The sequence below is a fragment of the Mus pahari genome, chromosome 12 (assembly GCF_900095145.1).
Source record: "Mus pahari chromosome 12, PAHARI_EIJ_v1.1, whole genome shotgun sequence".
NCBI lineage: Eukaryota > Metazoa > Chordata > Mammalia > Rodentia > Muridae > Mus > Mus pahari.
This window is the reverse complement of record NC_034601.1, coordinates 57,865,171-57,871,149: the sequence shown is the minus strand read 5'-3', so window position 1 is coordinate 57,871,149 and position 5,979 is coordinate 57,865,171. Positions and strand designations below refer to the sequence as shown.

General features: G+C 42.9%; 1 pseudogene; it reads left to right on the top strand.

Annotated features, from left to right (window-relative positions):
• Positions 1 to 699: 699 nt before the first annotated feature.
• LOC115065146 lies at positions 700 to 817 on the top strand (annotated as a pseudogene).
• Positions 818 to 5,979: the final 5,162 nt, after the last annotated feature.

The window sequence follows — 5,979 nt, the reverse complement described above, 5'->3', positions numbered from 1 at the left end:
CCCAGCACTTGGGAGGCAGAGGCAGGCAGATTTTTGAGTTTGAGGCCAGCCTGGTCTATAGAGTGAGTTCCAGGACAACCAGGGCAACACAGAGAAACCCTGTCTTGAAAAACAAAAAACAAAAAACAAGAATTGCCTTGGTCATGGTGTCCCTTCACAGCTAGAAAATCCTAAATAAGCGAAAGTATAATTTACAGAAAAAGAGAGAACAAAGAAAATGAGATTTTAAAAAATGTAACGAAAGGAATTATCACAAAATGGATATGGGCATTCTTTCCAGAAGAACTGTATTTTAGTACATACAGGGGAAAGGGTGTTTTCCCTTTTCCCACTATGTACAGAGAAGCTCCTGATGGCCTTGCTCAGACCCGAAAAGGAAGCCCTTTTTTCTACTCCTGGAAGCTAGCAGCATTCTCTGGTCTACCCCGTGTTAATTCAGTTTTTAATTTCTAGCCCACTGGTGTTCGCCAGTTGGGAAAGTAATCAGGATTGGCCACCTCATCATAATCATCTGTCTAGCACCAGGGACAAAGGAGTCCTCTCCACCTTCTATGACTTGTAACCCAAGAACCCTGGGCACAGTAAAGCTAACACTGTCACTTTGACCACTCAGATGACAACTGATTAGTCAGAGTAACATCAGCTCTTCCTGATCTCAGTGGCCTATAGAGAACAATAAACTCCTATTAAGATGTTTGTAATGCCCCTAGAGGTGTTGCTGGTGTGCCTGCTCTGTCTTATGTGCATCAGTAGGTGCCAGAAGGAGAGAAGCTATGGTCTGACCTACGAATGTCAGAATAATTAGTAGCTTAGTAGATAAACATTTCCTGAGAAGAAGTCTCCTAAGACAATGACAAGGGGGCCTGGACAGAGAGCTAGCCTGAGACAACCGCCAGTCTGGTGCCACAGCCGGAGATTAGAAGAATCATGCCAGGATCTATGGGCCAAGGGTGAAAACGAGCCTAAGATAGACAATTCTCACACAGGGCCCTACGGGCAGACAAGGCAAGGAATGAGCTCTTAGATGACAACCAGACTGCTGGCATAGGGCCCTGACAGGGATCTAACCAGAGATGCCAGTCTGATGTGAGACACGCCCGTGTGGGTGGGCAGACAGTGCCCAAGATGACCCCTGTCTGCATCCATAATGCATGAGCAGGGCATGGCACTCCTTAAACCACTCATGAGTAATCCCGGGCACCACTATGAAGGTGGTGGAGAAATGGAAGAGAAAGAGAAACACAAGGATGTAGGCTCAGTGATGAGAGGCAGAACTAGAGACTCGAGAATAGTGAGGAACAGCCTGATGTGAGTAGCTGGTATTGCCACCAGGGACCATGATGGGGTCCTAGCCTGTGCTGCCACCAGGAACCATGTCTGAGTCTGTGGCCCTGCAGCGGCAGGAGTCTGTTACCAACAAAGCCCCTGAAGGGGATGGACCTGTTCTGGGCTGCTGCTCTGGAGAATGTTGATGTCTGAGGGCTGTGAAGAACTGGTCCCGCCCTTAACCTGGACATTCTGGGAGAGCTCATTCTGGAGGTATGAGAACATGAGACCTGATCCTGCCGTTAGCCAGCTGCAGTACTCACAGGCCTACACGTTGTACACAACTTGTGGCTGAATCAGTCCCATGAATACAACTAAGGGATGATGGTGTGAACAAGGGAGAGATACCCTCCTCCCCGCTCCCCCTTCACCCTCTGAGTAAGTCTGGAGACCTGTCCCTGAAGTGGGGAGTGAAGGAAAGCTGGCCCTGCCCCTCATCTGCACAGCGGGATAATGCTGAGCCTGGTTGCAAGATTGGGGTGGAAGGGATTGCTGGTCAGCAACCCTGAGGGCATGACCAGCTCAGATACTTCTCAGACCCAGATCCAGGGCTTTGAATTGACCAACTCCAAGATAGACCTAATCAATGAACTGCTGGAGTCTGTGAAAGGGGCAGGTCCTACAGACCCACAACTACAGGATACCTGAGAGACTTCTCAGTGAAGTGCCAGTACTGAGAGAGTAGCAGAAGCCAGAGACCTTGTACCAGACAAACACGTCATTGCAATGAACATTTGCAAGTAAGTGTGGACAAAAGGGTATATTGTGGGACGTACTGTGACACACACTACAGTTTCCACAATGAGATCTTTTCCTCTATGTTTGATGTTAGGTTTTAGAGGTGGATGGAGGGTACAAGGGGAGGGGGAGATGAGTGAGATTGGAGTACATGATGAGATTCACCAAAAAAAAAAAAAAAAAACACAGTAAAAAGATTTTTAAAAATAAAAAAAAGATGATTCTATCACTACTGGATACTTATACATGCCATAGGGCACTAGAAAAAAATCATAACTTCTAATCTACTTAGAGAATAAGAATTTACTTCTAGGACTTTATACTGCATAGACTTGAAATGAAATTGCTAGAATTAGAAAGTCTGAAGATGAAGCACAAAATTTGTCAGCTTTTCATTTTATTTACTTTCTTAAATTTTGTATATTGCTATTTGTGTGTGGGGGTGTACACACATACACAGTTGTGGCCTTGTGGAGATCAGAAGACAATCTCTGAGAATCTGTTCTCTTTCTACTTTGTTGATACAAGATGTCTCTTGTTTCTTCACAGAATATTGGAGAGTGTACTAGCTGGTTTTGTGTGTCAACTTGGCACAAGGTGAAGTTATCACAGAGAAAGGAGCCTCCCTTGAGGAAATGCCTCCATGAGATCCAGTTGTAAGGCATTTTCTCAATTATTGATCAAGGGTGGGAGGGCCCATTGAGGGTGGTGCCATTCCTGAGCTGATAGTCCTGGGTTCTGTAAGAAAGCAAGCTGAGCAAACCAGGGGAAGCAAGCCAGGGGAAGCAAGCCAGTAAGTAACGTCCCTCCATGACTTCTGCATCAGCTCCTGCTTCCTGACCTGCTTAAGTTCCAGTCCTGACTTCCTTTAATGATGAACAGCAATGCAGAAACATAAGCTGAATAAACCCTTTCTTCCCTAACTTGCTTCTTAATCATGATGTTTGTTCAGGAATAGATCCCCTGACTAAGACAGAGATCAACTAGCTCCAGCTTCTTCCCAGTCCCTCAATTCACCACAGGATTCAAAAAAGCCATAGCATCTGCATTTTTTAATGGTAGTTTACGGTTTGAATTCACTGACGGTCATTGGGCTTGCTCAGCACATTCTTTACCCACCAAGCAGTCAATCTTGACAACCTGATATTTTCTTCTTGAGAATTCAAATGGGTCACTTGATTCTTCTGTTTAAAGCTTTCCTTAACATGACCATGAATAATCTGGCATTTCATCTGCCTCCCAAAACATCTCCAAATATATCACTTTTACTATCTACAGTTCTGTGCACATACTGAGAATGTCACACAGAATTATTCTTCTGCCTCTCTTATTTACTTATTTCTGACACATCCCCCTTATGTCTAGTTTAAACATTTCCCTTTCACGTTCAGTGAACATGTCACCTCTATTTAGACATCCTTTGATTATCATCCAGACTACACAGTGATCATCAGGAAATGTTCTAATTGCACAATTTACTTGTCATTAATGGCATTCAGCGTTAGTGTGGCCTGTGTTATGTGCATGCGTGAGACATGATTTGATGAATGTTCTTACTTTATAGTCATGAAGCTAGAAGGCAAGTCTAACATCTTCACTACTGCATTCTTTTTGTCTCAGGAATAATTCCTATTAAATCAATACTAAAAATGATAGTTATTTGGATGATTGGATGAAAGAAATACATTTTTACCAACTGAACTTTCCTATCCCCTTAAATTATTTATAAAAATAACTTCGGCACTAGAGAACAATTTAATTTTAGCACAGAGGGTGTTTTAACACTTAAATTCAAATCAATTGACAAAAAACATAAAGTTTTTCACACATAAACTAAAAGTTCTTCATTATATACCTAAAATGAGTAAAATTTATGTTTTATCTGCACAGAATGATTGTCTCATAGATAGGATATAACCTTTCCACAAGAATATGCCTTCAATGCCAGCTTAGTAATGAACCCTGATTTCTGGAGCTGAGAACTGCATGTTAAAGAAAGCTTCTGAGCTTCTAACAGAGGCTGTCATAACTTGGAACTTATTCCGAACATTTCTATTCCTGCCCCCAAAATCTGCCTATAATTTTCTAGATTTATTTTGTTAGTTCACACCCAAACCTAGCATATTATAGGATGAACACTGGAGCATGTGAGTCTGAACATCTGAAGCAATATTCAGGTTTCACATGGATAATAGGAAGTGCCTGGCTGTCTTCCCATGTACAGGCTCCATTCTGTTCATCATGTATGAAGATCCAACATCATGTAGCAATAAATAAACTTGAGATATCATAAGTTATACACATATACATTTAAAAAAACATAGTGGTATGTAGTGAAAATTTTTGGAATATTGGTCTGTTTGAAAAACACAGAAATATTACTATAAGAATATGTTTTCATTTTAATCCCATGGGTGGGATATGGAGCTGCATCAGATTGTCCACAGCAGCTGATTATGATTTGCCTTGTGCTCTAGCAGAGACATGATTTTGTCAGCTGTAGATAGTCTCTGCAATTGTGTGATATTTGGAATTCTGGCGACTTTTCAGAGGGTATTGCTAGGACCTGGTGATATTTAGTATATGCTTGGCCTGGGGGTACACTATTAGGAGCTGTGGCCTTGTTGAAGTAAGTGTGGTCTTATTGGAATAGATGTGTCACTGTGGGTGTGGGCTTTAAGACCCTCATCCTAGTCCTGGAAGCCAATCTTCTCCTAGCTGCCCTTTGGAACAAGAGGTGGGTCTCTCAGCTCCTCTAGCTTCATGTCTGCCTGGATGCTGCCATGCTCCTGCCTTGAATAATGGACTGAACCTCTGAAACTGTAAGCCAGCCCCAATTAAATATTATCCTTATAAGAGTTGTCTTGGTCATGGTGTCTGTCCACAGCAGTAAAACAGTAACAAAAACAGGTCCCAAGAGGAGTGGTGGGTTGTTGGTTGGTTGGAGTGTGTAGTTTCTACTACCCCACTTTAAGCTCTAGGTGGACCACTCTACCAGCCACAGTCCTGGTTCCCTTGGATCTTTGGATGTAAGACACACACACACACACACACACACACACACACACACACCTCATTTTTAACCTGCCTTATGTCTCAGTGGCTGGGCTTTCCTAAGCCTCCCACAGCTAGTGTGCTTTACTCCTTGCTCAACACTCTAAATCTGCCCTTAGCTTAGTTGGGTTTCTAATCTCCCACCAGGGGAAGCAGCCAATTGCCACTCCACCCGAGATCTCAAATGGCTAGAGACTCTCTCTCCCTCCAAAGCAATGGCAGATTCCCTTTCCCCCTCCTGTGTCTCCTAGTCTGCCTGCAGGGACCTGGAAGTCTCACCTCTTCTGCCCAGCCATTGGCTGCTGACATCTTTATTGATCAAACAAGATCCAATTGGGGACGAGGGTCTTCAGATTTCACACACAGATTCCTGATCAAACCATCAGAACCACCCCCATCCAGTTGGTTGCTGTTGGTCAGGGTATATTAAGTAGTCGTGCATAAAGAAGAAATAACAAAAAGAAATCAGATATCCTGTCAGCAAAGACCAAACTTGCCCCCAAGGAACTCGATGCTCTAATCAGCAGGAAGCTGTCTAGCAATCCCGCCGCCCCTTTCTGAGTCCTGACTTTACTGGAGGATCTCTTTCCTTCCCTCTCTATTTTTTCCATCTATTATCTAGTTGGTTCAAAGGGTGAAAGAAAAACAGTGGATAAGGGTGGCAGAAAGAAGAACCCACAAAGGAACCGAAGACGAGCTATAGTTGTGGTCAGTTATATTAACTATTGTATCATAAACATATAAAAAAAGCAAATTAAATCATATCTCCTCTGCAATATTTATTGTTCTCTGTTTAGTCCTTTGAATAGGACTCTAGCTTTGGACTTGGTGTTACTATTTTCAGAAATAATTTATAAATTG